The sequence below is a fragment of the Phocoena phocoena genome, chromosome 16, assembly GCF_963924675.1.
Source record: "Phocoena phocoena chromosome 16, mPhoPho1.1, whole genome shotgun sequence".
Classification (NCBI taxonomy): Eukaryota; Metazoa; Chordata; class Mammalia; order Artiodactyla; family Phocoenidae; genus Phocoena; species Phocoena phocoena.
The window spans coordinates 48,408,724-48,419,920 of record NC_089234.1 but is presented as its reverse complement, the minus strand read 5'-3'; the positions used below and the strand labels follow the sequence as shown (position 1 = coordinate 48,419,920).

Here is an 11,197-nt window from a genome sequence, read left to right as displayed (position 1 = left end):
ATCACATTTCACCTGAAATATTGCAGGACTTTTCCCACTTTGTGCCTCTCCTCACTCTCTTTTCCATCTGTGTGTTGCTACCAGCTTAAATTTTCTCAGAGGTAATTCTGCATGTACTGTCAGTAACTCTTTGTTAGCCTACCAAAGTAAGGACAAACTCCTCTGGTAATAAAGTCTCTCAACAGTGTAGCATTAAGTGAGTGACAGCTTTGCCTGCATCCATCCATTTCTTTCTCCCTTTAAACACTTACTAAATACCTACTCTACTGCAGGTACTGTGTTAGGTGCCGAGAATATGCAACATTCGGTAAAATGAGTTCCTTACTTTACTCTCAAAAAATAATCCGTTTAGAGATGAGTATACAAAGAGTTAGTGCGAGTGCAACTTGAAAAGTGCTATATGAAATTGGAAAAGTGTATTGGTATCATCTAGAAAGGCTCCACCAACATTGTTGGAGGCGAGAATTGTCAGGGAGGCTTCACATAGGGAATGGCATTTGAGTAGAGTTTTAAAGGATAAGTAGAAGATTGCTGACTGTAATTTGGAGGCAATAGAATTTCATGCATAGAGCCCAGTGTAAGCAGGGGAAACTTGAAATGTATAGAGTGTGCAAAAGACAGAAGAAATCATTTTGTATGGTTTGAATTCAGGACGGGAGAGAGAGTTTGAGGGACAAGGCTGGAAGAGAGCTTGTTTGTGAAGAACTCTGGATGCCATGATAAGGAGTTTAGACTTCATTTTGTGAGTAGTTGGCAGTCTTTGAAAAATTTTAACAGAGGTATTTTGGATCATAATTTTGTCTTGTTACAATTAGCATGGCAGTGATGTGAATGATAGTTTGGAAGGGGGAGATACCAAAAGCAGAGAGACAATTAGGATACTCTTAATTGTTGCAAGCAAGAAATAATGAGAATCTTGATCAAGGTAGGGATCAACTTACCTGAAATTATGAAAAACTTTAAGCATTGATTATTTAGCAGATGTTTAATTTTCTTCTTCTATACCCCTTGCATGTATGATACTCTTCAGCCGATGATTTGAAATTGTCCTGTTTTTTCTCCCTTCTGCTCATATTATTTTTTCTCTAGGCATGTTTTTCCCTCTTTATCTAGTTTAAGGTCCCAGAGCACTTATTTTTGTCCTTCAGAATATTACTTTTTTGGGTCCCTCTTAAATTATGTAACAACAAGTCACAAAGGAGGAATCAGAAAATAAAAAACATGGTCCCCAACCTCTGTTTATGGTCATATCAGTAAAGTATGTATATAAGTAATACAAGTAATGATAACCAGCATCGCCAGGTGAAAGTGATAAATGTCAAAGGAGTCATTTATTACTTCCAGTCAGAGTTCTGTAGCACGGAGAAGTACAGCTAGAACATAGAAGAGGTTATTTGATCTGGGCTTTGAAAGATGAGTAGAATTTGATAGGTAAAGAAAGAATTAAAAGATGTTTCTGGAAAAGCTGATTGATAGAAAATGGATATTTCCATAGGAGTGTAGAAGAGGTCTTGGAGAGGGTAGGAAGTATGACATAGAGAAAACTATATTTTAGGGGAATTACTCTAGCAGTGATGTATGAACAAACATCATTAGAGAAATGGAGTGAGGAGTCAGGGATCTTGGAAGGCTGTAGGAGTAGTTAGGCATGAGGTAATCAGAATTCAGTCAGAGTGATGATAGTGGAAATAGAAAAGAAGGACTAAATGGAGTAGGGTATGTTATGAAGGAAGAAGGGACACTGATTTGTGACTAGATGTTGAAAAGAGATGATGATGCCCACATTTTTTATCTGGAAAGCAGGGATAATATTGGGCATCGTTAATAGCAAACATAAGTAATTCTTCAAATCTAATTAAATCCGAGTTTTCTAAGTTTAAAGAAACACTAAAGTTGATGTTCTGCTGTATTGTTGGTCTCCTCACTTGCTTACATACAACAAATATTTTTGCGCATTGTTGTTCAAGCCTTAGCATGCTGAAAAGGAGGTATTGTGAAAAAAGCAAAGTATTGTCTCTTTAGAAGAGTAGTTTTTAGAGAAATAAATACTATTCTGCTCATTTATCTCTTTCGTTATTATTTTAAATGCTATATAAGATTTAGTAAAATTTAAGAATATTTAAAGTATTTCTGCAGGTATAATTCTGACACTTACTGAAAGATGGTATCTCATTTAATAGAATTATTGCTAAATGAATGGAGACCTGTGAAGACGCTCATTAAGCAGAATTTGATGGTTCCACTTTAACAAATAAACATTAGTCTGATAACGTCCTTAGAGAAATACCTTATAGTGAGGTAATATTACCTTATAATATAAAACTAACTACTTTTAATGCTTTTATTAAAGTTCTTTTCAACTCTTAATTGATGATTGATTTAGGGCTTTGCCATATTCAGAAATATTTCAACACTGTGTTGAAAATAAAGTAGTCACTATTTGTTTTGTAATTACGCATTGTGTAAAATTGGAAAACATCACATTATTGAGGAAGGAAACATCACATTAAGAAAAGGCTTTATGATTAAACTATATTTTCAAGTTATTTCCTCTCTAACATAAATTTGGTTAAGCTCTCAAATTAATTAATATTTATACTATATATATTGTGTATGTATGTGTGTGTATAAATATATATGTATATATATTTTAAGATCTCCTCTATCATTCTTATCTCAGAATAGTCACAACAGTGTTTCCCAGAGTGTTGAGTATGTATCATTGGTAGTATTCAGAATGATTTTAGGTGGCACACAGATGAATCTGTAAACTTTTCCAGTTATATATTTATTGTGACAAGTAATATTTAACATAGTGACAATTATGTTCACCTTTATTTTCTCTCTGTTTTGAATTCTGGTTCAGAAATTATAGTTAATCATACCTTCAATTTATGGCAGTAAAATTACTATCTTTGTTCTTTATAAGGCCCTTGAGTTGATATATTTTATTTTGTCTTCTTTATTCTTGACTTCCACTCCCATTTTCCTTTCCTTCTGCCATAGGAAACCATTCTAATTTGTTTGCTCTATATCTTTGAGTGAATGTATCTTTATAAAACATAGTGTTGTTGGTGTGTATGTGTTTCATTGACTTAATTAGGCTTTGTTACAGATATTCTGCCCTTTTTTTCCCCCGCTATTTTCTTTAGCACCAGAAAGTTATATCTCTTCACGTTGCTGTGTACATTACTTGTTGCTTCTAACTTATGTTTAGTTTCCCATAGTGTACTGCACTACATTCTTCTACTTAGAGGCAACACACTCTTCAAAGCACAGGCAGTGGAGCAAAGTTTCTTCAGTTTGAGTTCTAACTGCACCATGTCTTAGTTTGGGTTTCTTTGAAAGTAAAGCCTGAGAAAGGGACTTATGGCTTGGGTAGTTTATTTGGGAGATGATCTAAAGAAGCAGAAATGAGAGAATGGGAAAAGTGAGAGAGAGAAGAAAGTAAAGTTACATAAAATTTGTCCATGAGCTAGTTATCACTGTGAGCAACTGGGATTCAATTTCCTTAGGTACCTTCTGAATGCACCTCAGCATTGTCCCACCAAAGACAGACAGGAACTTGGGACATTTATCCACTGACTTTCATCTTTTGTTAATTGAGGATGGCTCCTGGAGCTCTAACTCTAGCACTTGTGTAGTTGTGCCTATATACTGCTGAGCAGTCGTCTTTGGGTTTGGAGGAAGCCCTGAGGAGCAAAACAGAGCAGTGCCTTGGCTCACACTTGATGTCAGATGCTGTTGGACAGTGCATAGATCTGTCCACTGCAGCTGTAACAAGGAAAGGTAGGCTGAGCACTGCAAGTGACTGCCACCCCTTTTATTATGCAGATTACCTCGTGTTCTGTTAAGTCCACTCTGTCACTGACCCTTCAGAGTGGTGGCTGGTTGTAATTGCTAAAAGCAGTCTCTAAAACAGGAGGATTAGGGGAACATGCTGTAGTCCCTCTACTGCAGCTGTTCCTGAGGCCATAATTGATCCTGTAATCTGTGGGATAGTGGTGCTGTCCATGGGGTATATTGTGGGCGGGAAAGGCAAACCCACATCTGGAGTCAGTGTCAGTTCTGCACCTGCATGTGTTAGTTGGCATTCCACAGCAGCAGTAATTAGGTCACCTTCATGAGAAGGAAACCATGCTGCTGGGCCTTTGTAAAGCCTTCCTTTCTGTCACTAGGGCTCCTCCATTCACAGCCCTATTGCTTAAGCATTGAGGTGGTCAAGAGCAGAAGCTGGCTGATGTCCACTGACAAGTCACTCCGTCTGTAGTTGGGATGCAGTTAAATGCACCTTCCCTCTTGGTGCTTTGTGGTGGGCATTAACATAAGACATAGAAGATTGGCACTTTGTGCTGACTCCCACAGAACCATCGACATGCCTCTTCTCCAAATTCTTTGTTATTTTCCAGGTTTTTTTTTGTTTTTTTTTTTTTGTGGTATGCGGGCCTCTCACTGTTGTGGCCTCTCCCCTTGCGGAGCACAGGCTCCGGAAGCACAGGCTCAGCGGCCATGGTTCACGGGCCCAGCCACTCCGCGGCATGTGGGATCTTCCCGGACCGGGGCATGAACCCGTGTCCCCTGCATCGGCAGGCGGACTCTCAACCACTGCGCCGCCAGGGAAGTCCCTCTTATTTTCCAGTTTTGCCCCTTCTGTCCCCCTAACCAGTCAGCCATACCATTTGCCACTCCCAAGGAGTCCATGTTTTCCCTTCTCTGGTCACTTCTCCCTGCACCATACCCACTGAGAGAATTTCTACTTCATCATTGTCTTTCAGAGCCATCCAAATAGGGCTGTAGAGTAGTAGTAATCCATTTCTTATTTGTTTCTGTTAACCAGGCCCCAGGTGTTGTTTTTTTTTTTGTCATTGGCCACCAGTAACCTACCATAAAGTCATTGGTGTGAGCAGAAGTAAAGATACCAGTATGGTAGAGGTAGGTGACATGAAGCTCTGGGCCACCTCTTGTAGTTTAGTAGTGCCTTCTGGACCTGCCTAGGTCCTGTGACATTGCACAGTGGATTGCTGCTGTGCATAACCTTGTGACTTGGTGGATCATGATGGGTAGCTCTGGTCACTAAACCTTAATGTTTCATGCTTGGGAACTCTGCTAGGGCCCAATGTCATGCCAGGACCTACACTTTTCATGCAGTGCTGTAGAAGTTATGTGCTTGCCTAGAGGGCTGTGCTGCAACTCTCCTACTGGAACTTGCCAGAGAATTGACATGGCGTCCGTTTACCACAGATGTCTCTAATACCTTTGCATCTGAGCATCAGGGCAGCTTGCACCAGAGCTTGATCTGCTGAGAGCCTCTTCTCTAGATCCTAATCAAAACTGGCAGCCTTCTGAGTCACCCAGTCTCTTCTCTTTTTTAATTTAAAAAATTTTTAAAATGTACCAGTCATCTTTCATTGGGCATTAATTCTCAGGGTGTAATAGGATTCAGCAAAGATCAAGTTCTTCAAAGAGAGGTTCAGGGCAAAGATGGTCATGGTAAGGACTGCAGAGAGCACCCTTCACGTGGGGCCCTCATCAGTGGTTCTTGCGTAGCTGTTCATGTTTGAGTTCCTTGTAAGAAACGCAGTAGTTGAAAAGCATGTCAGCTTCCAGCACCATAGAAACCCCAAGGGTGCTCCCTTTGTTTATATTGACATACTTGTTGTCATACTGGTAGTAACCTCTTTGAAACGCTCTGATGGTGCCTTTGGGGGTGAAATCTTGCGTCAGTATCCAGTTTGGCAGATCCTTTATTTTGACATCCATGAGTTTCTTCTCCACTGGTACAACTAACACCGTCTTGTTGTCTTGGATATTCACTGTCACTCAATAGTTCCGAAGTTTAACTAGAAGCCGCTGTTCTGATTTTCAGCTTAGCCTTCCCTCCGTTTGCTGAATTCCCTTTAAATGAATTGTATTTTTTTATGCCCATTCCGGGGCTTTGGGTTCCCTAAGCACTCATTTAGTTCTGGCTATAGGCATCTATTATTCAGTGGCAAACCAATAGGCATGAAAGTCAGAGTTGTTTCTGTCCTGTGGACTGATAACAAGGGGGCCGACAAATTGTTGCCCATTTCTTGAAGCTCTGGGAGCAGTCCGCAGTGCTTCCAGGCACTCCCGACTGCAAGATCTGTTAGCAGTGTGGCAGATGAGAGTTGCTTCTACGTCTGCTGAGATCTGTTAGATGGAGGAGCCTTTTGAGGGTCCAGCATTGCAGAACACAGTTATAGTGCCAGGCTTGAAGATGAGCTTCATCTTTCCTATTGGTCTCTCCTTGGACTCCATTGAAAATGTATTCCCACACCTACTGTCTTCTGTAGAGAAACCTAGAACTTATGGTCTCAGAAACATCCTACAGGCCTCTCAGGCTCTTTGGTTATTGTGCTACTCCTGAAAGGGAGACAGAGAAAGTCTATTCCCATTCTCTTCAATTCATACTACCTCCTCATAACTCAGATATCTTTATTCTTTTCTTAATTTAAGTTTGGTGGGTATTCTCCTTGCTTACTTATTTGATCATTCTCCAGTTTGTGGATGCTTTTAGATTCCAGTGGTGGTTTGTGTTATTGCAACTGCATATGGTACTGTAGGAAGAGCATGCCACAAGATTTCCAGTAGCATCTTTTCATAATCTATAGTGACATTTCAATTCTTGTCTTTATCCTCCATCCTAATACTTCTCTCCTGTTCTACTATCTTATATTTTCAATAGTTTCTTTCTGGGTGTCTCAGATAGAAATTCTAGTTTAACTTCTGAGCTCACCTACTTCCTACCTGTTCGTCCTTTCTTCCTTTCCTCCCTCCTGTCCATTTTTTTGTGGGTTAAGGGCTAGAGGAGGCTTAATTGTCTCTTTGCAGAACAATTTTTTTTAATTTTAAAAAGACTACATAAATGAGGCATGAATAAGTTCTTGCATACAATTTTGACAGTATGCACCGAAGCCTAAAGCCCTCTTCATTACCCTCACCCCACTGCCCTCCTTACCACACTCCCCTCCACCCCATTTGCACCTCACCGACCTTTACATTACAGGTTATTGATTTGGGGGATTTATTTTTATAAAATTATGCATAATGAGAATACTTGCCTTATAAAGTTAGTGTGAGGATTAAATGAGTTAGTACATGTCAAGTATGTATAACATGTTAGAATTCTTACTTCATAGTATAAAAAAAAGTATTATAAGGAAAAGCTAATAAACTTAAAGCAAAGATCATTCAAAATATGAAATAAGGCAGAAATATTTGGGGGGAAAGGGCTTTTGCATATACTAAGGTTCCCCGTTTCATGACTTGGATATAAATTTCTTTTCTCTAACATGTAGAAATCACCAGAGGGGTGGTGATTTGGGGAGCAAAGTTATTGAGCTAGTACTTGGATTGTTGGGTTAGTAGTAGCTGGCTATAACTGTAAGGTTTGGAGATACATTTGTAGATGTTAGTGTACTTACAAAGAACTATTAGAGTTTATTATATGATTTTATAGTTGATTTAACTCCCCAGTTACGTTTCCCTCAAGATATTAATATTATTTTTATTCATTTCATGCACCTGTTGAACATTTATTGTTTTGCTTAGTAACATGGTAGAAAGTGGAGGCTACAAGTGCTGCAAGATAAGTCAAAAGAATCACCTGACTAAATAAGCGTTATGAGAGGAGGGAATTGACTGTCATATAAGCGTGATGCGCATACCAAGTAATTAATAAATACTTTATGAATGAGTGTTAGTCAAGAGCTAAGGCGCAGCCATGGTTCATGTTCTGGGTACACTAGAAGTACAGAGATGGGCCGGCTCACTCACCCTGATATGCAGGGGTCAGGGATTGCTTACACAGACGATGCATAGATCAAGTCTGAAGAGTGAACTGTAGTTAACTTGGTGAGAAACAAAGGGAAGAACAAAAAGGATGTGCAAAGGATGGGAGTCTAAAAGGGATGCATGTAAATATAGAGGCTTCAGTGATTTCAGTGTAGTTGGATCATTGTAAAGGTATGAGGAGTGAATGGGAAGATGGTGTTAGAAAGCCTGGCGGAGGCCAGATCATAACAATTCTTATGTCTTGGTAATTCCATCCTATGAAATGAGAATATTTATAGATTTTTTTAAGCAGAGAGCATGACAGGGTCATTTAGTTTTAGAAGTTAGGTTTGGTTTAGAAGTTAGCATTTCATTAAAAGTGATCATGTACTAGGCTGTACAGCAAGTTCTTATACAGTTCACATGATCATATCAGCCATACTTTTTGTCAGCATACACTTAAGTGAAAACTGAGTAACAAACAGTATATACAGGCACACATTTGGAAATTTAAAAACCTACCTCCGTAAATCCCACAGGTCAAAAATAAAATGATAATGCAAGTCAGAAAACACCTAGAACTAAACAATAAAGAAAATTAGGACTTATTAAACTTGTGTGACATGTTGAAGCCTTACATACTCATATTAAAAGATTAAAAATATTAATAAGATAAGCACCTAATTTAAATTAGGAAAAGAAAAACAGAATAAATTCAAGTGAAGTAAAATAGGTGATAAAAATAAAAGCTAATACTTGTAGAGTACTTGTTATGTGTACCAGGCACTGTTCCATGTGCTTTACAAGGATTATCTCATTTAATCTTTGCAACAACCCTGTGAGGTAGGTACTCTTATTATTCCCACTTTACAGATGGGAAAACGGAGGCACAGAGAAAAACTTATCTACACTTCTAGTTAATAAGTGATAGAATTGGGGCTAATTGGAAAAGTTTGTTTTGTTTTGTTTTGTTAAGATACAATGGAAAAAAAAAAAAAAAAAAAAAAGATACAATGGAGAGAGTTAACATAGCCAAAAGTTGGTTTCTTGAAAAGGCTGATAAAACAGACAAACCATTTGAATAACTGATCAAGAAAAACCCAGAAAGCACAAGTAGTATTGGGAATGGAAAGGAGGACATAACTTCAGATATAGCAGAGATTTTTAAAAAATAAGAGATACCTTGAATAAGTTTATGCCTATACTTTTTTTTTTTTTTTTTTTAATTTATTTATTTATGGCTGACTTGGGTCTTTGTTGCTGGGTGTGGGCTTTCTCTAGTTGCGATGAGTGGGGGCTACTCTTTGTTGCGGTGCACGGGCTTCTCATTGCAGTGGCTTCTCTTCTTGCAGAGCACGGGCTCTAGGTACACGGGCTTCAGTAGTTGCAGAATGTGGGCTCAGTAGTTGTGGCTAGCAGGCTCTAGAGCACAGGCTCAGTAGTTGTGGCACATGGGCTTAGTTGCTCTGTGGCATGTGGGATCTCCCCAGACCAGGGCTTGAACCCGTGTCCCCTGCATTGACAGGAGGATTCTTAACCACTGTGCCACCAGGGAACTCCACATTTTACAATTTAAATAAAACAACAATTTTTAAAATGTGACAATAAAATTGATTAAAGTGAAATAAAAAACCTAGATATTTCTGTAATTATTAGAGAATTTTAATTTTTAGTGAAAGATCTGCCTCCTCCCATATACTCACAGATAAGCCCTTGGCTCAGATGATTTTAAAGGTGAATTCTATGAAACTATTCAAGTGGTAGATATGTCCAGATATACAAAGACTGTTTGAGAGAATAGCAAAATAAGGCAAGTTCCTCAGCTTATTCTGTGTGAGTCGTATAACCTTGATACCGAAACAAGACATGGATAATATTAGAAAAAAATTATAGGTCAGTCTTTCTTATGAACATAGATGTAAAACCTAACAAAATTGTTAGCAAAACAAATCCAGTGGTGTATCTAAACGTGATCATGTCTACAGTACTGCAGTACAGTTCTGACACTGCCTACCCACTGTTAGTGTCAGACTCCACAGTTTTAAGGGCACAGTCCCCAACAAGACTGCCCTCACTTGAGATGCCAGTCACAAGTTTGGAGGTCCCCAGGCTACTCACACTTCTGACTAACTGGCTACAAATCCAGGAGGATTCCCATGATCGCTCCCCACATTTGACAATTCATTTATATGACTCACAGACTTTAAGAAAGTGGTAGACTTATTTTTTTTAATAAATTTATTTATTTTATTTATTTATATTTGGCTGCATTAGGTCTTTCTAGAGAAAGCTGCGTGCAGGCCTTCCCTAGTTGTGGTGAGCAGGAGCTACTCTCTTTTGCCGTGCGCGGGCTTCACGTTGCCGTGGCTTCTCTTGTTGCAGAGCACGGGCTCTAGGTGCTTGGGCTTCAGTAGTTGTGGCATGTGGGCTCAGTAGTTGTGGCACACGGGCTCAGTAGTTGTGGCTCGTGGGCTCTAGAGCGCAGGCTCAGTAGTAGTGGCGCACGGGCTTAGTTGCTCTGAGGCATGTGGGATCTCCCTGGACCAGGGCTTGAACCCATGTCCCCTGCACTGGCAGATGGATTCTTAACCACTGTGCCACTAGGGAAGTCCCAAGTGGTATACTTATGATAGTTTTATCAATATAAAGGATACAGATTGGGACCAGCCAAATGAAAGAGACACACAGGGTGAGGCCAGGGAGGCTTCCAAATGTGGAGCTTCCATGCCCTCTTCCCCTGGAATTAGGGTGTGTTGTCCGAGGAAGCTTATCTGAGACATGGTGTGCAGTTCTTATTGGAGTTTCATTATGTAGGCATGATTGAATAATTGGCCACGTGACTGAACTCAATCTTCTGCCCTCCCTATCCATAATCCCTGGAGGCTGGGCTGGCTCCAAGCCCCAAACCCTCTTTTTTTTTTTTTGCCATACCAGGGCCTCTCACTGTTGTGGCCTCTCCAGCTGCAGAGTACAGGCTCCGGACGTGCAGGCTCAGCGGCCATGACTCACAGGCCCAGCCGCTCTGCAGCATGTGGGATCCTCCTGGACCGGGGCACGAACCCTTGTCTCCTGTATTGGCAGGCGGACTCTCAACCACTGTGCCACCAGGGAAGCCCCCAAACCCTCTTCTAATCACATCACTGGTCATTTTGGTGACCATCCCCCATCCTGAGTCATTCATTAGCATAAACTCAGGTGTGGTCCATAAGGCTTGTGAATAACAAAGACACTTCTGTTACCCAGGAACCAGGCACAGAGACCAGACAAAATATTTATTTAACGATGACAAAACAGAATTTATCCCAGAAATCCAAGGATGTTAATGCGTTAGTTATTGTTGCTGCATAACAATTCATTCCAAAACGTAAGGACTTGAAATAATGAAAGCTTAAATTAACTTACA

General features: G+C 39.9%; 1 protein-coding gene and 1 pseudogene across 1 annotated transcript in view; one reads left to right on the top strand and one right to left on the bottom strand.

Annotated features, from left to right (window-relative positions):
* BMPR1A (bone morphogenetic protein receptor type 1A) overlaps positions 1-11,197 on the top strand; it is a 58,876-nt gene that overhangs the window by 1,485 nt on the left and 46,194 nt on the right. The window lies entirely within an intron of this gene.
* On the bottom strand, positions 5,530-6,805 carry LOC136136037 (ATP synthase subunit f, mitochondrial pseudogene; annotated as a pseudogene).